Below are 24,706 nucleotides of genomic sequence, written 5' to 3'. Positions count from 1 at the left end.
GGCTAGTGGCAGGACTGGGCCAGTGACACTCAGCTTTATCCAAGGGGGAAAAAGTGGAGGGGTGCCACAGGCCTCAGCCATAGAGCCCAGCACATCAGAAGACATCACACCAGCAGGCTGAGCAAATTGCCTCCCCACAAAACCCACACCTGCTCACAGCTTCCTCCCCTGGGAGTCACAGCAGCCCTCCAACTGGGGCACAAACAACTTGAGGGGCAAGAGGAGGCACATTCAGATATATATGCCCCATCAAGCACTTTCTGGGGCCTGCTGTTGCGAAATGTGTGGGCAGTAAACAGGCCAACTTCCCTGCAGCCGAGGGGCCAGCTGTCCCATCTTCCTTGCACAAGATGCAGGGTGCCAAGGCCATGCAGACGGGCCAGAAGCAAGAGCTGCTCTTGTAGGGCAATGGCAAAAAGGGAGTTGTGGGAAAAGTGAGTTGGTGCAAGTATAAACACAGCCGGGGAGAAACAGCTTCCCCAGGGTCACAGATACACATTGCAATGTTTTGGGACATGTAATTCCCTTGCAGTATAATATTTGATAGTATCATATTAACATTCCTGTTCTGTAGTAAAATGTGCTATTGTAGCATGTTTTGACATGAGCTCAGGATTCTGGCCAGGGCACATTTTCACTGTTAGTGCCATGGTGTGGCTGCTTACAGCAACTACATTGCATTCACTCCTTGCCTCAGAAAGAGGAATTCAAAACCCCTTGTTTCGAAACAAAAAGATTCCGAAATGCACATTTCAGCCCGTAACCCAGGAAATGTATGTTCACATCAATGCAAAGGAGCTGAACAATTCCCCTCTGCTGCATCTGAGGTTGAAGTGCTAAAATTCAGTGGTGGCTGAGGAGGAAGGAAGGAGCTGGCTAGTGAGGGGCTTGGGCACTCTGTGACAAAATGCAAGGCTGTGGTGCCTGCCAACTGGTTTTCTGGCAGTCATGCTTCAAGTTAAAATGCTTCTTCCAAAAGCCATTTACATAAGGGCAAAACAAATGAGAGTGTTCTAAGGCAAGCTCCAAGGCAGTGTTCTGGATGACTGTGTTTGTGAAAGCACTCATCTACACAAGGCAGACCTGTGGGTACTGTGGCATTTAGAATGCTTCTGCAGTAGCTCTTGGCTGCAGAGATACAATGCAGAGTACTACCAGTCCCAGCTTGGCCAATCTCTCCAGCAAAGGCCACAGCAGTAAGAGTTTTCCTTCAGATTTGCACAGCTTCCTACTCCTTCAGGTATTCCTCAGAGAGTAGCACTCCAAATTCCCAAAACAGTGGAAGCTCCATTGGGTTTTGCTCCACCAGCATGTTTGTGCCATGCTACCCCTTGTTCCCTCCCCCAAAGTCTGTCTGACTGACAAGCCCTGGAGAACTCAGCCTTCAGCATGAGCTGAAGGAAAGAAGCCCTAGTTCATCATGGGAACTAGTGGCCAAGAATCTCAGAATCATACAACGTTTGAGATTAGAAAAAACCTCTAGATCCATTTGATGCAACATCTGCCCAAGCAAGGGCACTCAGAGCAAGGTGGCCAAGACCATGTCCAGAGGTTGATGAAGATCTCCAAGGAGGAGGATCCATAACCTCTCTGGGCAGACTGTTTTCCATCACTCACACACCACAGAAGTGCTTCCTGACAGATAGTGGGAACCTTCTATGTTTCAATTAAAGCCTGTTGCCTCTTACCTTAAGACCAACCACCTCTTACAAGAGCCCAGCTTCATCTTTGCACCCTACCTTCAAGTATTTATGGGCAACGGTATAATTCCCCTCTAAGACTCCTCCAGGCTCTCTCAGTCTCTCCCCTCTGGAGAGGTGCTTCAGGTCCTTCATCAGCTTCAAGGCCCTTCACTACATTCTCTCCAGTATGCCCATGCCTCTTTTTGCTCTGGGCTCCTGACACAAAGTCAAAACATGAGCACTTATCAGAAATTGGCAACTCTCACTCCTGATTCACTGCATTAAAGTAACCACCAGCTTCCATCCTCACCACAGACCATTCCCCAAACAACCGGTGATCAGCCAGTAGCTCCCTGTTTGCTCATAGGATGGGAGGCAGCAGCCCCTCAGAGGCCCTTTGTGCAGCACACCTGCCCCCAGAAAGTGCCACACACATAGGGCGGAAGTAGTAGCTCGATTCCACAATCTGGGCAGCCTCCAAGTTGAGACAAGGACAAATGTCAGCAACCTTTATAGCATTCCGAGAACTGAAATCCCTCTGGCCACTTCTGCTCACTGGAGAAATGGTACAGAACCTGTTCTCTTCCCAATCTACACCCAGGGGAGAAAAAAAAAAACATTATTCTCTGTGCAAGTGCATTTGTTTGCTGTGTTCCTTATTTTATATCTTACAAACCTATGCCAAGTCACTGAATCCAGACACTCACAGCAACAATAGATGATTACATTTTCCATCCAAAAGTTTCCCCACAAGTGCAAGCATGTTTTTTGCAGGAGATACTGATGTGAAGCATCATGGGCCCAGACATTCAGCTGGTGGGGATGGAGCTTCTTCACTGCTGCTGGTGGAGCTGCCCCCGTTTGCATCAGTTTACATCACTGGAGGCCTTCACCTACGGCTGTACTAGCACTGCTGGATAACTAGGATGCTGCATTAGGCCAACGGGATTTATGGCCATTTTAAATGGAATCGACATTATCACGCACATCAGTAAGCTTCTGTGTTATTGGACTGCAGGCAGCTGAGTACTTTTCCACTCTTTTTCGCTCTTGCTATCAGAAATCATGGGTTAGTCGATAACCACATTCCTCTGAGATGAGTTTGCCAGCGCACTGAAGGAGATCTGCTCACACTGGGAGGCATTGTTTCCCAGGCTATTCCAAACAATACAGAAAACACTGTGTTCTCATTTGAGTACTATGAAGAAAGAGCTCAGTCAATGGGCTTTTAAAGAACTAGCATGTGCAATTCTATAAACCATACCCTTTAAAAATAATACCTCTCTCACGGAGAACTAAATCATTACCTACCTATGGACTGCATCCAGCATCAGAAATATGGACAAGTTTGGGATGGACTTTCTGCACAACAGAAGTAAATGCTTCGTTCCCTGCAGAAAATGCATAAATAAATAAATTAAAGCAGACATGACACAAACAATTGAGGCCTCTTCACCCTGATTAGAAAAGCGTGATGTTGAATTCATTGAAATAAAGCAGAATCAAGATGTCTGGGACAAGACCTTGCCCTGAGTTAACTTTTGCCTCAGAAACCTTGCCTGTAAGTCAGTCAGGAGCACAGTGTCAATCCATATGTAGGACCATGTGTCAGCCCTGCCAACCAGGTCAAAGGCAGTGTTTCAGACAGTGACTTGGCAGCGACACTGTAAATAGCAACACTGCATATATGCCCCTACATAGCATTCTCCATGAGGAGCAGCACAAACATGCCCTGGTTCTGGGGTGACCCTGCAAACCAGCCATGTCTCAGTGCAAAACAAAGGGGGCAGGCTCACCTGTTTGCCATTCTGAGCCAGACAGTAAGAAGTGGGCAGACTCCTTGTTGCCCAAATTAGACATGAATAGCTCCGTTTATGTGCTTTTCGCCTTTAGTTATAGCTCACACAAGGGATCTCAGTCTCAGGACTAGCTCACTCAAGGCACACATTTGGTTTTGCATCAGTTCTTCTTACCTTGCCATTTACCCTCTGAGCACAACAGATTTCTTTTAGCTCTAGGGGAAGCTGGATCAGGACAGAAAACAAGAGTAGCAATTTTCCCAGTAAGAGTCCTGCACTGTCCAACAATGAAACGCTTTTAATGACGCACCGCGGAATGAACATGTGAAACAAAGACATCCATTTTCCATAATGAGAGCTTGAACAATTTCACCTACATGGTTTAAATCCTTCAAGGAGCAGGAGGATTTAGAACTACAGCTATATTTCTGTCCACTTCCCTCACTCCCCTTCATACATGAGAACCCCAGAGAAGCCCAAAGGAGGGCAGATGTCTTTGCTGGACTGCAGCTGCCTGGCAAAGCCCAGCTGATCAGGTTCCTGCTATTATTGCTGCAGGAATTTGTGCCCTAAAGAGCAATTCCAAGGAAAGCATACAGGCTGGATCATGGCCAGACTTCATGTTGCAGTGTTAAAGGGGCAAGTTCAGTTCAGGGTGGGGACCTTTTTGCTTTGCTTTGTGTTTAAATCTGGAGTATTTTGCCCTGCACAGCTGTTTGAACCCACAGTCATGCTGCAGTTAGAAGAGGATGAAATAGAGGAAGGTAGCAGAGAAGTAACAGAAATCCAGCAGTAAAGTGGCAAATGGGTTCCAGCAGAGGTAAGTCACTTGAAAAACACTTCTGCATGTTTGCTGCAACAGTACCAGGTCTGAGAATATTAACGTTGACACCATGCAGCACAGGAGCTGCTGGGGTGCAGGGGGACACAGGTAGGAACAGAAGCTGACCGTCAGCTGCAGCTCCTTCTCTTTACAGACTAACAGCTGCTGCACAACTCAAGTGCAGCATTGCACTTGCATCCCCACTCTGTGTCACTCACAAGTGACAATGGGTGCAAGGAGGGACAGCATGTGTCTGAAGGAGGGAGATGCTGAGAGACAGCGTCATCCAGAGCATGGCGTATAGTCAGTTGCAAATAGACCTTAATGCTCTCAGCCCACCAAAGACTTCAGCGGGACTTTAGTTGGGCCCAAAGCCAGGAATAAGTAGAAATACTCAATAAATTCCTACAGCACGTCAGCCTGGGTTTTATGTAAAGTGTTGTGAGTATTCATTAAAAAATAAAAAATCACCAGAAGAGTAGAAGAACAAGAAATATTCTGCCCAAAAAAAGGGTTTACATTTTTTCATGAGGCTCATTCAAGGTGGAAAGCCTAGAAAAACTTTGGAAAAAGTTCAGAGAAATACTAGATTGATAAAAAGGTTTGGCAAGGATGAGAAACAAAGGAACTGAATTGCTGGAGGAGAAATGGCTGCTGGGGCAAAGATAGAAGAAGCAACATACACACATACATGAAGGAAAAAAAAAAAGACCATTCTTGCACAGTGAGCATGGAAGAGAACCACAGGCATCACTTACAATCCATTCACATTACACTGCAGAGCAAAAATATTCCTCCCAGTGAAATGCAGCAGCTAGCTGCCTTCCCTCAGAGGCCATGCAGGATCCTTCCTTTTTATTGCCAGGCAGAAACTTGAGCCCTAATATCTGGGAGACAAGCACTTGCAAACACAGCCATGGTGTCTTGGGGGGTATCTTCAGCCTCCACACTGCCAGACACCATCACCCACAGGCAGATGCATGCCCCAAACTTGGCACCCTGATCCCTTCTGCAAAGAACTCAGATGCATGCCTGAGGGAGGAGCATGTTTTAACCCATTCTAGCTGCCTGTCAAACAAATATAAGCCATATCCCTTACACACCACATGATATTAAATGACAGCCAGAGCCTGCTAGAGGCTGGGAATTCTGCTTCTCACCAGCTCTGAGCCAAGTATGCTTGAGCTGATGCCAGAAGTGAAAGTCCCTGTCGCACCTCTTCCACTCGCTTTGTTACTCATCTAGCCTGCAAACATGCAAGTGTTAACCCAAAGTAAATTAAATTCACTTGGGTTTTATTATGGTGTTTCTTTTAGTTTGCTGACAATTCATCTCCGTGAGGATGTCCAAATAAGCAAGGGAAGAAAAGAGGACACACAACCAAGAGAAAAGGCACTCTTTGTCTGCAGCTTCATGATCAGTTTTCTGAAAGAGCAGAAAGGAAGGTAAAAAACTGAGCTGGCCATATAGGCATTAATGGCAGAACAAGGCAAGCAGGGCAAGTTGGAGATGGAAGTGGGGAACACAACTGCAGCTTTTGGGGAAAACTAAGTCACCAGGCCACGAGGCTGTGGCTACACAACCATCCCTATGGTGACCTCAGCCAACAGCCTGGAAGGTGAGAAAGAAATCTAGGCACCTCCAGAAAGGGAGAGAACCAAACCAAACATGTTTACTCTTACACTGGGAAATCATTCCCTACAGTACTAGTGAGGCAAAGGAGCAGGTTACCCTAAGAGGCAGGGGATGACCTGTCCCTGAGACATTCACTGTCAGGCTGGATCAGGCTCTGAGCAACCTGAGCTAGCTGTTGGTGTCCCTGTTCACTGAAGGAGAGCTTGATTAGACTGTCGTTAAAGAGTCCCTTCCAACTCAAACAATTACATTGTTCTGTGCTTCTGTGATCTCAGGAGACTCAGAACACCCACCAGTGCCAGCAGAGCCGAGAGACCAGCAGGTGCTGACATGGTAGCATGGCACCCTCAGCATGTGGCACAGCAGCTTTGCACACCAAAGGCAGGACAAAAACACTGCAGATCATTTCTGTGCCATCTCAGGATTGCCTTGGTAGAGTAATACTGCAGTGGATAAAAAGCTTGGACATTTTTTGCAGCAAAGGTCGTAGCAAAACCTAATCCAAACCACCATCATCAGGAGATAAGCGCTCTGTTCAGAGGACCAATATCTCTTCATTTCCTCTGTGCACCATGGATAGAGTCAGCTGGTACTTTGTGATAGTACAGGTGGCTTGACGACAATGAAGCGTTCATCTCAAGCTGACCTACAGCTGGAAGAAGAAAAATATACTGGCAATCACTGCACAATCTAGACATATGTTTAGCCCAAACAAAGATCCTGTTTTCCTCCTTAATCTATACTAACACTGTATCTGAGACTAAGGAAGTCTAGTAGCTAACGAAACCTAACCACAGGGGAGGGAAAAAGACTTGAAACAGAATTTATATTTTGACGTCTGAATGATATGATATCTCTAAAACACAAACAATTTTTTTTAATTTTTTTTTTTTTAAAATTCTGCTTTGATTTATGTCCAGCCAAGCACATTAGGCCTTTGTTTGGGGCCTGGAGGAGTCCAAACCAGAAGCTGGCTGAGGAGCTCCTCACCAAGAGAGGAGCAGCTGAATCACCAGGCAAGTTTTGGCAGCACTGGACAAAGGGAGGGAGTGGTCAGGACATCCTTTAGTAGCAGCCTTAGGGATGATAACCTCACTCACCATCGGCATTGCACCAACAGAACCACAAGTGAGCACTCCCTGCACACCCACGCCGCTGAGGGAAAGAAACCTTTCACCCAAGTACCGCCGCTGTTCAACAGATGTGGTTCCCTCTCCAAAATAAAAAAAAATGCCCTTCAGTCCTAATAATTTGACAGGAAAAAGACCCCTCACAGGCAAGATGAATGTTTGTTTTAGCTAGAGTGCTTCCCCTCAGTCTTGGCTGATACAGACAGAGCCACAGTGGTGACTGGAACCTGCATGGAACTTCTACCCTAGAAGAAGGGAAAAGGTTGTCTTCATGGAATGAATCCCACATCCCAGACTGATCTTGTCAGTAACACGCTGAATGGCTCAAGGGAATCAGATAGATCTTAGAACATATTTTATTTTAAGTGCAAATGTTTGCCTATTATTAAAAAAGCGGAGTTAAATATTTTCAACCACCTGTAATGGTTTGGTAGCCATCCATGAACTTCCCCCTCATTCCTAGATTAAAAACTAAAACAGACCCAAAAGATAGCTTTCACTGCAGTAGGATACTCTGAGTACTTACTTTCCTGGCCCACTGTAACCTCAGTCTGGGAAGGGGCTGCTGATATCCTTTGTATAAGGAGTCAAGTCTCAGGCAGAAAGAAAAACAACAGTGGCTTGGGCCTTCAAAATTACTGTTCTATTTCCTGTTTCAGTGGTAGAAAGCACCTCTAGAGAGGTGAGAAGCAGAAAATATGTTTCTTACAGAGTAGAGTGCAGTCTTTATGCATGAAAATAGAGTCCTATCACTCATCATCTTTCAATCCAAGCAAATCAAAGCACACTTGGATTTTCAGTTTCTTCCTGTGTCTTGCATCGCCATGTCTCTGGTTGCTCATTCTGAATTAGGTCTTGAATACTAATGTACTCAGGGTGACATTTTAATGACAATGTGATACCCTGCAATGTATGGGGTTGTAAGTACCCCACCAGCCCTGGTGCATCCAGATGAAGCAGAGCTGGAAGGACTTTTCCAAGCCTCATCTTGAGTCCTCTACACTTTGCATCTAAAGGCAGCTCATGAATGAAGACTGGGCCTTGGCAACTCTCCATTCATTAGTAACAAATTAACAGCTTCATAATTCCACCTTTTCTTTTGTTCTTTGTGCACAGACACACACATACACACTCGGTGACTTGGCTTTTTTTCATCTTGACAAATCCTTCCTCCGGCTTCCCTCAGTTTTCAACAGCACAATGGGGAGTCAATCAGGAAAGCTTTACAAAGCCGATAAAACGGATTTGTTTAACTGGTTTCCAGTTCAGTCCAGAGTATTGTGAGGAAATACACAAAGGCAGTGGGAAATAATTATCTTTCTTCTGCAAGACCTCTTGGCCACTATTATCAAGTACAAATGTGCATAAAATGTGGACATTTTCAAACATGTGTACACCAACCTGCATGTTTCAGATATCACAGCTGCTCCCTGAAGGTCACAAGGTAAGGATGGACTCATTCAGATGAAACTGAAGTTTCGTCATGCTTTCATACCTGTAATTAATTCACCAGAAAGCAGTAAGCATTGTCTTTACAAATGGATTTTTGAAGACCTGTATCAGCTGTGGTTTGCAGCAACATTTTGGGTCTCAAGGCCACCACCTGTGACCAGTCTGCAGTTGAAACCATCCCGATTACACAAACTGGACCAGTGGGGTAGGAGATAAGCACCAGCAAAGCAGAACATCAAGAAGAACTTCTAACCCAGTGCCCCACTGCTCAGGAAGGCTCTCCCAGGCTGACAGGGCTCAGCTGTCTCCCTTTTCAAAGCAAGCTGGGCTGGCACTACTTCAGAGGTCTCCTTCTGCCATTGTGCAGCACAGACAGGACTGTCCTGCATGGCCATCTGAGGGAAGGGGTTGTTTTATTTATAAGCTGGGAGGAAAAAATAAAGTTACTGAATTGTTTTTAATTTGGGGTGAAGAGGAAGAAAAGAGCTCTCTTATTTTTAATATCCAAAGTGCACTCAGAGTGATTTGCTTTCAAAGGGAAAAAAGGAAGTGTGGAAGCTGAGCTTCTGCCATGACCAAGAGTTTCTCACACGTGCATGGGGTTTTTTGGTCAAAAATCAAGTTCCTTGTGAATCAAAACTAGAATTCAACTGTGTACACAAAACAGCCCCAGGAGATCAGGGCTGAGCCAGGTTCTCAGAGCTGGAGATCTCTGCACTCAGATCTCTGTATACAGGAGCACGAGGGTGGAGGCAGGAGGGTCCTTGGGCCACATTCCCTGTGGGACAAGCTACAGGGCCTTCTATCCACAGAAAAGGGGACCAAGAATGACAGCTTGAGCAGCTGTCCCCTGGAGGATGAAGAAAGCCATGGTGAGGGCATGATCCTGTGAGATAGGAGATGCTATCTCTAAGCAGTCTGGATAAATGAGGAGAGTAATGCAGAGGGGTCGTCCACATCCCACAGAGTGCTATCACCAGGCAGCTGCATCATGGAAGCAGCACAGGGCAAGGGAAGGATCACCTCCTCTATTTTTTCAATCCAGCCCTTCATTGCTATGGCTTCTTTCACCACTCAATGAGGCACTGTGTTTCAGGAAGAAAACAAAATGTTTGTTTGACCCAAAATGAACTTCGGGACTTTAAATTCACCAATAAAGCACAAAAAAAAAAAAAAAAAAAAAAAAAAAAGTGTTTTTTCAGTAAGTTGTCCCTCCAATTTATTTTCACATTTATGTGTTGACAGCCAAACAAAAAAAATAAGTATTCGCATAATGACATGCTGTCTTCCACTTGTTTTTCACATGAATGGGGTTACGTATTTCAATCCACAGTCCTAAAAACTTTTCCGGATTTTATTTTAAAATTAAATAGAAGTGCTTGAGAGAAGAGAAGAGTTAAGATTAGAGTAAACATGGATGAGTTTTACTTAGCAACTCTGTGCCTCGGAGAGGACTTAGTGCTATTTATTTTATTTATCTGCTACATTTAGCTGGATGGATTCCACATTCCATTACAGTTTAGAAGTGATGTATTTCATCCTGTAACAACAATTCCAAGTCAACTGTTACGATCAAATATTTTTGTTTAAAGTCAAGCATATACCAAAAATCATAATGCAAAGCTCATTTCCTTAAGAATCAATGTCGTTTTATTCTGAATTTCCATAAAAAGAAAATATTATTTTAAAATACAAACTTTTAGATACAATGGAATATGAATTCCATTCAGATGATGTAATTAACCCCCAGTATAAATAACGTGTGGTGTATATTGTAATATGATAATGTGAAAGTCCAAAAGGACTCATTCCCAGACCACATCAGAAAATCTACTGAGTCAACAACTGTAGCAGACAATAACAGCACGAGTTAAAGAGCAGAGCTTTAAAGCAGGTTAGTCCAAACTGTGCAGCATCGAAAGCGCCACTGACAAGATTAAATATGACCACTCACACTCTGGAGTTATGTGAATTCACTCAGAAAAGACTTGATACGTAAGACCTGTCTGTGAAGCAGCAACTCATTCCACTTGCCTTGCTGGACTGCTGCACATGGAAGTACATTCCTGTCCCTGTTTTGCATTATTGCCACCAGTTTTAAATTAATTTAAAAGGAAAATGACTTTTTTAACCCATTTTCTTAAAATTTGCTTAAATTACATTAAGAAAACATATCTGAATCTCACTTTCTTGCATAGAAAATCTCTGATCACATACATAGGATGTGGCTACAGAGCAGAGGTAAGGAGCTGAAATGAAAAAGTATTATTATAGCAATAAACATGTTGTTTCAACTGTCCTCTCAGATCAAAAGAAAAACAGCATTTCAGTGGGATATAAGTGACTCAATGTTATATGTAGAAACAGCACAAAAGCCACATGGTAACGATTACTAAAAATGCATATTTGTTCACTTTTTCTTGACAAGAGCCACATGGCTTTTCTTAATCTATTGTATCATATATATGATGTAACAGTATACCAATGCAAATCAAACAAAAGCTGAGCAACCTTCCAGCTGAGAGTCCAGACACAGAAGTCAGGCAGGAACTTCTGGTTCCCATTCCCAGCTCAGCCCTCCATGCATACATTTTCTGCTGATATCTTCCATGTCAAAAATGCATGGTTTAAATCATGAGAGAAAGGAGAGAAACAACCACATTTCTTATGAATTCCAACACCATAGTAAAATCAAACATAGGAAAATAGGTTTTCTCCTCGAAGCCACCCAGAGAGATGACTGCAAGCAAGGGTGACTTATCACTCTGTGCTGAACACAGTGCTGCCCATATGCCACCACCACATCTTTGTCATACAGCTTGATTTAATGTAAGCCTGCAACTTTGCCCAGAGCTTGGGACTGCAGCTGTAAAACATCATGAAATTCAGCAGAAGCCCCAGCTGGTATGTGGCACTGCATGGGAAAATCTGCCAAATTAAATGGCTCTAGTTCAGTCCTTCCAAGTAATTTTCTATGCACCATGCCCTTAAAAAGCAGTACAGTAATGCTTTAAAAGCATATATGTTACTTCAGTTTCTTGATTTCTGTGGGAGAGATACAGTATCTAGAGGCCATAAGAAAAATGCCATGGCCCCCTGACACAACACATGGCATGAGGTCATGGTTCTGGATCAAAATCTCTCCAGGGTGGATCCTAGTGGGTTAGCTATGTTTCTGCTGTAGACCAGGCCAGACCACTGAAATAGGTGCTTAGGGCATGATCCAGTCTTCATCTCACAGCTTCCTAAATGTGTTGTCCATAACTCCCCTTTCTCCCAAGGCCAGCAGCAAGTGCAAGGTTCTGCTCCATCCCAACCTCTGTGCATCCGCCAATACAGGTGTGACTATGTGTGCATTCAGGCTGATGTAGCATTGCTCAGGATGGCAGTGGAAAGGAACTGAGTGAGACGCCTGTTCTGAAGCAGCCTCTGCTGGGTGTACCTTCAAGATGCTGTGCTCTGGATAGCAGCTGGCTCTTACAGGAGAGGAGTTACCAAAACACACCTCTACCACACACTACTGCTCATACCTCACAAAGTACTGAACACAGAGCCGACCCTTTGATGCCAAGCAATCTGGGACACTGTGGCTTGCACCAGCCAGTAGTGGTTGTCACATTAGCTTGCTGTTTTGGCAGAGGTCCTTCAAAACACACTTGCATATTACATCTGCCTGACTCAAGCCTGTACCTCCAGTTCTATTGCATTGCACAGAACCAATTTTAATAATCCCAATTAATCCTAATTAATAGGGGAAGCTGTGGCAGCACTGTAAAAATTACAAGACCTTCTTTACATTTGAGGTTTGGATTTCACAGAATTCATAGGTCTTCATTTCATCACTATACCTTAAGATCAAACCGGCAAATTGATTATGTTAATCTAGCCTCTGCTTCTGCAAACAGAAAGAAGGTTCCATTGAATCTGATGATTTTATACATCATATGTAAGTTCAACATTTATAATCCAGAAAAATTAATCAGATCTCTCTCATTCCGTTATGTCCACAAAGTTCAGATGTGGCAGGAAAGTGAGCTAATGTAAAATTATCGTCTGGGTCAGAATATCTATTTACAGTGTTCAATTACATGATCGTATCATTTTGCACAGCCTTCTTTATATTGGCAAGCTATAAAAGAGCTTCTTCAAATGGAGCCATTGTTCTGCTGCATGCACTAAGAATAGCAAAGACTATATATAAGGCCTCAGCCCCAGAGCTATGCAGACAAACTGCCTTGATAAATTCAGAAGTTTCCTATTGCATCAAAGTTCCTTCCTCCTTTCTCTTCCCAGTCTCCCTTCCCAAATATACCAGACTGTATTTGGGCACCCCACATAGATTTAGGCACTGATCTTCTGCAGACAACTGCATTTTACTATATCCAGATTTGAAAGGCTGCTCTTTTTTTAACACATTTGGCCTAGCCTGCCAGGCGACAACAGAACCGGGTGTTATTTACAGGTCAGTCTGTAACTTGTTTACTAGGAGATGCTGATTGAAAGGCCCTTACCTGTCTCTGGACTTCCCTTCTTGTTGCCATAGTTTATGGTCATGGTTTACCCAGAGGAGAATAAAAAGTTGAACCTAAGATTTTATTAATTTTCAACATCCACAAAATAGAGTCCTCCACTAATACTTATGATCAAACAAACAGGTTTGCCACAAAGATGAACGTCTCAGAAAAATGAAATAAATGCAGTACGATGACAGTTTAGTATCTCATGCCCCATTTTATTATCTCCTCTCTGATTTCAAGGAGCTGCACACTTCAATTTGAACATATACACTTGTGCCTTCTCTCATTTCCACCTCTCTGTTGGGCTGAAAGCTCAGGGACCAGTACTGTAAAGGCAATAGGATCGATTCCCCCTAGTTCAGTGTAGTTCTACTCAAGTGGAGTAATCCTAAATGCAAGGATGATTCCCACAGATATAGAATATTGTCTGTCAGGGCCATGGCACCCCTGGACCCAGTCACCTGGCAGTATCCCTCACAGGAGGGGGCCAGAAGGATGTATTGAGATAACAGAGGAAGCAAAAAGTTCTGAAAGGAGCTCCTTTATACTCCTGCCAGGGATTCTCAATAGTCTCCCAGCTCAGGGGCTCACTGAAGGAAAAGGGAATATCTTGGTTTATCCAGCTCAGGCAGACTCTCAGGAGGTCCCAAGGGCACACTGAACTCCAAAGACTGGAGATACTTTGCTTTGCTTTCTACCTGCAAAGCCATGTGCTTAAATCCTGACCAAAACAACCGTGGGTTAAAAACACTTATGCAAGCTTTTGGTACTGTGCAAAGCTTTTCTGTTTACTAGTGCTTCTCACACAGCTCCTGAAGAAATGAAGTGTAAGAGAGTGGGCAGTGCAGATTCCCAAGTAACTCCAGAGGCATCACCCATTGCCCCAAGGTTCAGAAATGCCTGGCAGACACCCTGAAAAGCAACCCAGGGAGTCTCCAGCAGGCCAGATTTCATCACAGTGAGTAACCAAAAGTTTTGTGAGAGTATAATTTTTTAGATTTGTGTAATTTTTCAAAGCTATGCAGACAGCTTCCATGCAATTTCTTCTAACCTAACTCACTCACTCTGCATCTCAAACACGCGCACCAGGAATGCAGCAGTCTGGCACGAGTTGCTCATGAGAGGGAAGAGGAGCCAGCTGCTATTTATACATGACATACACTATGCCCACACTCTTAGCAAGTGACTTCAGACTGTGGCATGGAAAAATACTTGAGGAACAGACCCTCATTTTATTTCAGTTTTAGGAATCCCATCAGCACACTCACTGAAGAAACAGCTCCTAGAAAAGCTGCATGCAAACACACAGAGCTAGATTTTAAAACAGTGTTAGTTTTGGCCTGCCTCTGCTCTCTCTGGAGTTACTTTGGCCAGCAGTCTCCATTTCTGAGAATCTCACAGATAGAATTACAAGAGAGAGACCTCTTTGCATACATACTTTGATGCACTGAAGGAAAGTTTCTGGCATCTTTAAAGAACCTGACTTCTCTGGAACTGGGGATACCATGGAAGGTATAAAAAAATTACAGGCAGTGTATTCATATTTCAGTGGCACCCATTTAAAATTCCACTGAATTATGTGAAAAACATTGGATCAAATAAGAAAGATCTTCTGAATAAATAAACATAAAGAGAGAGAGAGAGAGAGAGAGATGAATAGATAAATAATAAAGCTTGGCTGATGGAGCAAAGACTATTTAAAAATACAAAGTAGCACAAACTGCTTGTGGTAATACTTACTGTGCTTTATCAGGGCATTCCCTTTTTATATACTTGAAAATTCTACACTGATGAGTAACATCAGAGAGGGAAGGGAAGGGAAAGGAAGGGAAGGGAAGGGAAGGGAAGGGAAGGGAAGGGAAGGGAAGGGAAGGGAAGGGAAGGGAAGGGAAGGGAAGGGAAGGGAAGGGAAGGGAAGGGAAGGGAAGGGAAGGGAAGGGAAGGGAAGGGAAGGGAAGGGAAGGGAAGGGAAGGGAAGGGAAGGGAAGGGAAGGGAAGGGAAGGGAAGGGAAGGGAAGGGAAGGGAAGGGCATCAAAGATAGCACTTTAGTCAAGGCCTCTGAAGGAAGTGATGAGATGCCAAGAAAATGTGAAGATGTAAACCCTGACCTTCACAAAACCTCATTTTAGAATGCACTGAAGGACTCAGGTTACTTCTCTGGACACTGAATTTTGGCTTTACTAACAGCACCTGTGGAACATTTTGCCTTTTCACTGACTTCTGCCAGCATTTAATTACAGCTGTTGTACTATGCTGTATGCAAAATATAATGCACAAACATACTACCTGGCATAGCTGAGGTGAAGGTATGCAGCATCTGCTTCACTTGGGTGAGTCACAGCAGAAGGAAGAAATAATTTGCTGAGAGATGCAAGTCAAATTGATGGCAGAGCCAAGCTTGGAAATCAGATATTCATCATTTTAAGGAGAAAATATTTGGGATGATGGCTACTTGCTGAGTTTGGGCAGAAAGGACAGGGAAAAGAGATTCTCTTTTATTAAAACTAAGTGCAATCTGTTGTTTAATTATCTTACTACAAAAGTATCACCAGTGCAAAAGTCATACTGCAAAGCAGTGAGCAAGAAACACTGATTCAGATAAGTCATTTGGATAATGCAATAGATCATGTAAATCACCATCATCCCAGAAACAAACTGCAAAGCTGACTTCATTACTGACACTGGAAACACCACCACTCTGTAGGTGCTCCCTGCAGGGAGAAGGAGAACAAAATACAGGAAAAGACAAAGAAAGGAGGTTGTTCTCTGTATTTTAAGCATGTCTCCAATCATCCTTGTGCCACAAGGAAACAGAAATCCTCAGTTGATCCAATCTTCCTTTACTTCAAACGTTTAACATTGAACATACTGCAGCTAAGGACTCAGTGGCAGGATCATCTCCCAGCATACATACACCTTGTGCTGCTGGTCCCCCAGCATCTGAGGGGAGCAACTCTGTTTTTTTTATCCTTTAGCTCATCAAACAAGAGCCTTCCTATTACTTTCCCCCACTGCTGATCACAGCTTCCAAGAAGGGATCCATAGGTTGTGGCCAGTCAGCATTGTATCAGCCTCAAAGATGGTTGAAGTCTTTACCCATTCCACAGCTCATTCACTAAACCACTAGCTCTTCACAAACTATTAGTATGGGGACAGGGAATTTTCATATGCCAGGATTAGAATGGTTACAAACACAATTACAGATGGCTGATAGTCTTCTGTTTTAACACACGAAAGGAGCAGCCTTCAGCCTGCAGCACAGTGCAGTGCAGCTAAGCAGTCCCAGGCAGGACCATTGGCTGCAGCATGCATGAGCCCCACTCTCTGCTGCTAGTCATGCTGCAGATCAGCTTGCTCAGTCCTTGCTCAGCAGTAAAGCACATGCACAGCTTGTCTCTCACTGGGCTTTGTCCATGCAGTTCTCCTTTTTCTGCACAACTCGTACTACCCAATTATCCAGAGAGAGGCATTGGTAAAAATGCATGAGCAGAGAAAGAAATATTTATAACGATGAAGTGTTACCACTCATGCAAAAATATGTATGTATGAAAATGAATGAATAAGTAAATAAATAAATATTGTATATTTCGTATACAAGGCCAATTGAGAAACCCTCTGTGAAGTTGTGTTTGGTGCAACACCTGTGTGCTGATTCTTTTACGCACATTAAAAGTTTCAGATAAAAGGACCCCTGGTTACTGACTCATCGCTCCATCTCTCTACACATAGTTGAACTGTGTCTGAGTATTTATTACAAGCAAAGGGATCTGTTCACTAGTCCCTTCCATATCAGACCACTAATGAAACCAAAAGAGACAAACACGACTGCTGCTGTGCAAATCAGTAACCCCAGACAGGCTCCAGACATGCAAAGTCTTGGGGAAGCCATCTCCTGCAAGTGATAAGGCTGCACCCATCGTCTCAGTCACTACAAAAATGCAACCTCGCCATGTAACATCAGAGGACCAAAAGCAAAGAATAGCTGTCATCGGCAGAATTCCCCCATACTTTTGTCAAATACTCATTGCTGTTAAAATACTTTGCCACTGTACTGGTGTTTTTATTTCCAGAGCTCTTCACAGATATTCACAAAGGTGATGGAGCCTGCTGTGAGAACAAAACATAAAGAAGATCTTCCAATGCGCAGAGCTCCATTTCAGAAGCCTTTCATCTATCATATGATACTTTCTGGTTAAGTGATCACCTCTGATTTGTTGAATCAAAGTCTTAATCATGTCTTTGGCATCAAGCAAAAGAACTGCTAGCAATATTAACAGAGTTATTCAGGATTGAGGGTGGAAGTCCCCGCTGTTTAAAGCAAGAGTTAGACAGTATTACCAAACGATCCCCTAACTCAGACTCTTTGAAGTGTTATGAAAACATTTTTAAAGCAATATTTGCCACAGGGTAGTCACTCGCATTATATCAGTCTTACCCCTCCTCTTTTCATCTGTGAGCACCTCATTACCAGTGGATAATACTGATGCTGAAATATCACTTTCCCTTGGGAACAAAATAATAATTGTGTGTGTCACTCGAGAAGGATCTGCTTGGGCTGTGCAGCAATGCACAGTTATAAAGCACTTTTGACAAAAAATGTTTGATTTTGTCATGTTTTCAGGTCAAGAAATACCGGTACAATGTGTGATCATTTGTTTCCAGTCAGGGCTCTTGAACACACGTTTGTTTGCACAAAAAGCAAACATATCTGCTCATTAAAGCAGAAAATAAAATAAAGATGCCAGTAACTGCAACAACAGTACTGCTACTACTACTACATTTCCATTTGTCCAGAGACAACATTGAGTATTTATTCCACAAAATTCATGACTTGGCTCTGTATATTCCTTTCCCTAGAATAAGAGTTAACAGGGCGCACATTGTAATGTGCTTTATCAGAACATGACCTCTTCAAATTGGCTCAGGAAGTCAAAGTTCGGGTGGAAAAGAATACAAAAGGAAAGACTGCAAATGTCAGCAGATGTGCTGAAATTACTGTATGTAACGAAGCTGTCATTATTTTTGAAGAAATTCTCAAATAGATATTTCAGATTTGGGCTTGGCAAATTATATCATTAGTGGATTGGAGGAGAAAAAAAAACAAAAAAACAAAAAAAAACAAAAAAAAAAACATGACTAAGATCTACAGAGGTAAGTAATAATCCCTAATCATATTCCGGGTAGGGAATTTCAATCCTGTTTTCCCCATCTAAATAATAGCTGACTCTAAAAACCCCTGAAACAGGCCCTTGTGCTTTACATTTTTCACTGTGGAACACTTACGTTAAATTCTTTCCCTTTCCTGAGTAATTACCACAATCTCATTTGAGAGTATTTAGATCAGAGCATAATCCCTTCCCTAAAGCCCAGCCCCAGTGCTTTCCACCTTGCAGGGTGTGCAGCCAAGCTCTGGCATTCTCCAAGGGCCACCTGCACATTCACCTCCAACTACAACAGAGTACCCCTCACTACTCTAAATATTCATTTTTTGTAAAGTAATTTCTCCAAATCTTACAACTGCTCAGTTTTTGCTTTGATTTTGAGATCAGTGAGTTTCAGTAAAATATGAAGGGAACCTCCAGATACAAATGTAGTCCAAGCCTATTTTCAAAACAGAGATACTGTTCCACAAGAAAATGGGACTTTTCATGCTGTCCCCTGTCCTGACTCCACCTCCCAGAACACACGCAAAACAGCCTCCAAAGGACACTGTCCAACACATCCAAGCCAAAAGGGTGAAGGTCACCCACTGAGGCAACCAAAGGAGGATAATGGCAGAGTGGAACAATCTGAACCCAAGGTATTTTTAAACTTTATCATCAGGGGAGCTAAAACACTGTGCATAATGCTAGTTGTTGTCAAGATTAACTGCAGTATCGTGGGAAGAAATGGGCTAAAGTCACATAATAATTACATTCACTTTGATGTTTATTAAGAACAGCTACTCTTGTAAAATTATAATGTTGCATTCACAGATTAGAGACTAAATTCCGTCAGCACTTTTATTGTAACGTTTAGTAAGATTAGTCATTTTGTTAATGAAATATACAACTGGATTATACTTTTTAAAAAAGGCTTTCTATACAGACCTTTTAACCTACAAATACAGAACTGATAGGATTTTATACAATAAGTGTTACATGCATATGCAGCAGTAATCCTCATTCTTGCATGGAGGGGTACGTCTCCATGCAGGCATTTTACCTTTTGACAAAGAAATTAAGTTCTACCTTCTACTTTTATGCAAGGCTCCTTGTTAACAGAATTTGAAAATCCAACTTCACTTAGAAATGACAGTGAGTATAAAAAAAGAAGAATTTTCTCTACTTTTGCTGCACTGGGTAAAATTTGCAGAGAGGCTCAAATTACTTTTGTGGGAGAGAGAAAACAAAGGGGGAGAAGTGTGGAGAAAAAGTGCCCTTCTGTAAATTCCCATCAACACAAAGATTCATTTAGAGAAGATGATAAAAATAACAATCCCTTCAGTCTGTTTCTACTGGATAAGAAGCTACAGTGACCAGGTAGCTTAATGGTGCTTTATACATACTAACACCCACTTCCATCACAGATGGGTGTTTTCCAAGACTTTGAAAATTCGTTACACTTTCTAGAGAGGCAGCAATTGTTATTATTATTGTTTTCTGGGTGGAGATTGAGGCAAAGAAAAAGAAAGCACCTAATCTGAATGAATACATAAATCGGTAGTTAGAGCAATTTAGGAGAAATTTGGGGATGCAAGTTCAAGCAAGTGAGACATCAACTCTCCACCCAGCTGCCTGGGCTGTGGGGTGTCCAAGTTCTCACCAGAAAGCTGTTGTGTATTTTGTGAGCACCTCCAAACTCTGCTGTAGGTTGTGTTGAGCCAGGGGGCTTGTCTTAAGCCTAAAAAACAGCCACCTTTCCCAACTCTTGTCAGGTACAGATCCAGCACTCTCACCCGTCACCTCCTGCCCTGAAAACTTGGCTGTGGGACAAAACAAACTGGAGATAATTCTCACTTTGGAGATGATAAATTGGTGTACACAAAAGAGAAATGTAATATTCAGAGCAAGAGTAATGCCAAAGAGGACAGCACTCCAGCACTCCAAGTCCCAAGTACACATTCCTGTACCTTATCCTGGTTAGCACAATAAATGTCAGAAGCTAAAGCAATGATGAACAGCAGACTCCACTGCTCTAGACTGTTTTCCAGAGCTAGATTTTAAAGCTGAGTTCGGGTACCTACACAAACTTTGGCCTTCAGCACAGTCATAACATTCAGAAAATAAATCAGTGGGAAAGAATGGCTGAGGGCAGCTTTGGTGAAGAAGCAGAAAACAGAGAGAAGGATGGTTAACAACTACGTAGTTCCCAGTATGAAGTTTACAGCTGTTAAGACACCCAGTGACGCAGGGTAGAGCAGAATTGTAATTAATTTTACTGTTGTAGACAGTACCAACAAGGGAAAGCGAATACTTTCTAACCATTACAGGGCAAGCTTTTCCACCTTTATAAACTGGCAAAGGGGGGGGTTAGTTTTGGCTTTCACAGTGAGGGTGAGCACTGGAACAGGCTGCTGGAAAAGGGAGGTTGTGGAGTCTGGAGATATTCAAGACTGCCCACCTATGCAACCTGCTATAGAGAGCCTGCTTTGCTGAGGGGTTGGACACATTGATCTCTAGAGGTCCCTTCTAACCCATACAATTCTGTGATTCAGTGTGATTTTGTGATATTTGCTCAGTATTAATTAGTAGTATCTTCATCAGTCATTTTAGTGGAGCTGGAAGTCAGGCTCAAGTCTGATTACCCAGCCAGCCTGGAATTCATTCCCCTGCAAATCACAGCAGACAGACCAACGGGGCAGCACAAAGCAAAAGTCTGTCATTCCTCACTCATTTATGCAGAAATTTTATTGTTTAGAACTGCCAGTTTGCAAGCAGCAACTTCAGGATACATCTTCAGTTACCAAAAAAAATCTCAGTCCTATAGGCCATCCAGCTGCAGCAACTATGCTGTTAGATGAGCACTGTTTACATTCCTCCAGCAGAATGAGATAATACAGGAATGTCAAAAATTCAGCCAAATCTGCTGAAAAAAATTCTCTCCTTTGCAAAAGATCTGTATTTTGAGCAGTGGGATTTTCCACAGCTTTAAAATGTTGTTTTCCAATTAATGTGCTTTCAGGTGATCTACTGGCTGGTCTCACACAACTGTAAACACAGCAGTACATTTTTAAATGGCATCCTTTTGGCCAGACAGTTTGTCAATCTTCTATTCAGTTTCCTAGGCAGCAACACTAAGGAATAAGAACAGCTGAGTTGGAAAAGCGCTTCATTTTGACATAACAGACCTATGATTCTTTTCCAGCTGAATGAAGAGAGAAAATACAGTAGTTTTCTCATGATACGGTGCCCTTCTTTAAAAGAATACACACACATAACATTTCCCCCCTTGCCCTTGTGTCTTAGGCTTATAGTTCTAAAGAGAGTATATATTATTGCAACATGTTGATATTCTCTGTTTTAAAACATTTAAGTGTTTGGGAACAAAGAGTGCCAGCAAGTATGATGCTTTAAAAAGCAGCATTGCATTTCAATTTGTGATACAGCTTTGATACAAGCATTACAAGCTTTTCTAAACAAGACATTTGTGGGTTTTTTTGTTTTTTGTTGGGTTGTTTTTTTTTTTTGCAAATAAGTTATTAAAAATACTTGGCAAAATGGAGCACACAATAACAATTACTTCTTTGGAATAATAAAATGTTACATTAGAGGCAAGCCCTGCCTCGCTGCTATTGACTTCAGTGGAAGTCAGATCTACTAGCATTTGATGTGCATCCTATGCTCTGGGCAGAAGAGTGCATAAAATGAAATACATGATCCAAAACAATATTAATGACTGCCTATCCCACATCATAGATAAATATCTACCAGCCTACACAAGAACAATTAAATCTAAATTCCTAAATGGAGATCAGATGGCACAGGAGATTACAACATAATCTGGGCCATTTCATCTCTAGTTTACTGATTTATGCACAGTCCTACTGAGAACAGAACAAAAAAGTCATCAGCAGCAAACATTCACTGGTAGTCAAATTGGCTGATCACAGTCCAGTTTTCTATGGAGACTCAGATAAATTGGGGTGGAGGTGAGGAAGAGAACTGGCAGAGGAAACATCAGTAAAATGGACAAAGCTAGAGGCCTTAAAGCCCTTTGGAGAGAAGACCTATCAATTGATCCTTAGAGGCCCCACCAGAAGCTGATGGACAATATAACCCAGACAAAATAGCAGTGCTTTACTGGGAATTTCAGTCTCCAGTGCTGCAAGTCTATCTTTAGAAAAGGATTTGAGAGTTACATAATAAATAGCTTTCCTATATTAGAAGGAAACTAGAAATTATTCTGTTTAAGTGTGCATGTTGTTTCACAAGAAGACGGGCTTTCAGACACTTCATCAGGACTGTCATCACATATCCCAGCACTGATTTACATTTAAAGGAGAGAAAGGAGGGGTTTCACTCTCTAAATCTGGGTTCTACCATAAACAGACGTGACTCGGGTCAGAGCTGGATTTCAACTTTCATTCCTAGGCCAGTGAGCTACAGGCAAGAAGAAAACACACATGATATACGGGAAGACAGATACTCTTCCAGCAATGCAGAATTACTAAGTGCTTCTCAAGAAAGCCTCTTTACTGGAAATGTGGATGAAGAATTTTAAGCTTCACTGAAAATGAAGTAATGCATACACATATGTGAGGATACAGCAATACACACAGTACACAAGTAGAACAAACAGTTCTTGCTGACTGCTAATACCATGAAACTACAAAATGAAAAAGTCTATTGAGGAATGAGGTGTTCCAGATTATAAACATCCTTTCCTCCGCTTGCATTTTTTCAAACATTCATGAAAAGGTGACAAGTTTATTCACTTGTTTTTAAATCTCAGTAATTAGAAGAACACTATCTCAGTCTACAGTTAATTTGCAAAGGATTAATTTTGACTACTTTGAGATAAAAGAATTCATATAATCAAAGCCAGAGTGATGGCTGTAAAGTTCAGGCAGAACCAAACTTAGGAACAGAAAGAATAGCAAAGAGTTAATGTCAGACAGCAGCAAGACATTATTTTGAGAATAATTATCTGAACTAAAATTCAGGTGATTTTTGAAATGTGTAAACATCTGTTTAAGGACACCAGCATAAGTTAAGTCATTTTAATATATACAAAGAGTGGATATGATGACTCTACAAATAAATCAAATACTCTTCATTTGTTACAAATACTCAGCTAGTTCCATTACCATTTTTAAACAAGGAAAATGGATCCAGAACTTGGAGGTGGAGTTACGAGTATTTTTCAGATTCCTCAAAATATTGCTGTCATAGAAGGTTTGCAAGAATACTACAACTGAGATGTTAGAGCTTATTGCTAAGTTTCAGTCAGAATGTAGGTTCACAAAATGCATGCAGGTAAGTAACTTAAACTAGTCAAAAGTCATGCATGATAGATTATTACTGCCATATTCCTCACCCCCTCAGTTTAACACGCGGTTGGCCATGAAGTCTGAAAGTTCTTCAGGGACACAGCAAAAGGTAACAATGCATCTTATGAAATAACACCATCAACTTCTGGTGACATTTTTTGAATAATAAAAGGCAGCACAAGTTTTTGTACTTGGAACAAGTTAGAAGAACAAACTATTCCTTCATTTCAGCCTAAGGGAAAGCACTAGACATAAGTTGTGGTGGGCGCTATTACATTTTGTTACAAGCTAAATCAAGTTTAAAACCACTGTTTAGACAATAGCTTAGTTGTCTTCATATTAATCAGGCTTTTTCCTTTTAAAACAGATCTTACTCCATTTTCTTTGTTTGTTCCTTTGCTATGATAGTAAACATTCAAGTCTCTGTTCAGAGCATTTCTCTTAGTGATGTTACAAAGTGTAAACAAAGATGATGTTGCACAGAATTTCACAGATGGGAAGACTAGGTGGTTCAAGCAGGTTTTGCCTACCATGTGCTTTTCTCATTTGTTCACCAGTTTGTTTTGTATCGAAAGGAGTTAGTTGGTTCTTTTCTCAAACACGACATTCCTTGACAGTTGGCATTGTAAGATTCCTGAGGGTGAAATAACACATGGGAATCGATGGAAAAACTGGCTCACAAATTTGAGCTTAACTTTCATTTCTGTTTCTCACTATCCACGGATGAAATACAGCAGTTCCTATTTTTAGCTGGTCTGAGCTGTTCTGCTAGCATCTAGTCTCGTAGAGAAACACAACTGAAGAAGGTGAGGAGCCTAAACCCACAGCTTGCTCAACAGGAAGGTGCAAGTAAAGCCCTTTGGGGAGTGTAGCCTTTTTTCTGCCCTCTGATCAGCAGATTTTTCAGCACAGACTGTTGCTATATACAGAATATTCCTATTGCCTTTCATGAAGATGTCCATAGAGCCTGGCCACAAGGCTGGTTAGACTTGGCAATGAATGCTCAGCCATGCCCTGGCCATCTCTCCTGGAGCAGCATGAGCAGGTTTGAGACCATGCTTCCCTCTCCTGTAAGTTCCCCATAGATCAGCACTGATACTTGTGCACTGTCAGGTCTCAGCTTGCAGAAGAAATTCACAAGAAGCCAATAGATAAGTATGCTCAGCATAGAAAGGCCAGAAACAAGAGCCAAAGCA

General features: G+C 42.3%; 3 long non-coding RNA genes across 6 annotated transcripts in view; 2 read left to right on the top strand and 1 right to left on the bottom strand.

The window, feature by feature from the left end:
* The window catches only part of LOC107309946 (uncharacterized), a 44,184-nt gene extending 40,176 nt beyond the window's left edge, over positions 1 to 4,008 (bottom strand). The window contains exons 1-3 of one of the 3 annotated variants that reach the window (XR_001553404.3): positions 3,656 to 4,003; positions 2,994 to 3,073; positions 2,111 to 2,273 (exon numbers count right to left, since the gene is read on the bottom strand). This is a non-coding gene — a long non-coding RNA (uncharacterized LOC107309946). Of the gene's footprint in view, positions 1 to 2,110; positions 2,274 to 2,993; positions 3,074 to 3,655 lie in introns of those variants that run through there. The other 2 variants (XR_014933919.1, XR_001553405.3) reach the window with 2 other exon arrangements.
* A 13-nt stretch (positions 4,009 to 4,021) lies between these two features.
* On the top strand, positions 4,022 to 8,980 carry LOC146762338 (uncharacterized). The gene is made up of 3 exons (XR_014933930.1): positions 4,022 to 4,301; positions 5,621 to 5,749; positions 6,860 to 8,980. It is a non-coding gene; the product is annotated as an uncharacterized LOC146762338 (long non-coding RNA).
* Positions 8,981 to 18,754: 9,774 nt separating this feature from the next.
* Positions 18,755 to 24,706, top strand: part of LOC146762337 (uncharacterized) — a 40,133-nt gene continuing 34,181 nt past the window's right edge. For both annotated transcript variants that reach the window (XR_014933870.1, XR_014933873.1), the window contains exon 1: positions 18,755 to 18,839. This is a non-coding gene — a long non-coding RNA (uncharacterized LOC146762337). The remainder of the gene's footprint in view (positions 18,840 to 24,706) is intronic.

The sequence above is a fragment of the Coturnix japonica genome, chromosome 1 (assembly GCF_054131305.1).
Source record: "Coturnix japonica strain WE chromosome 1, WE-NBRP24, whole genome shotgun sequence".
Lineage (NCBI taxonomy): Eukaryota > Metazoa > Chordata > Aves > Galliformes > Phasianidae > Coturnix > Coturnix japonica.
Note: the sequence above shows the minus strand (reverse complement) of the source record. Positions and strands in the feature narration are given on the sequence as shown.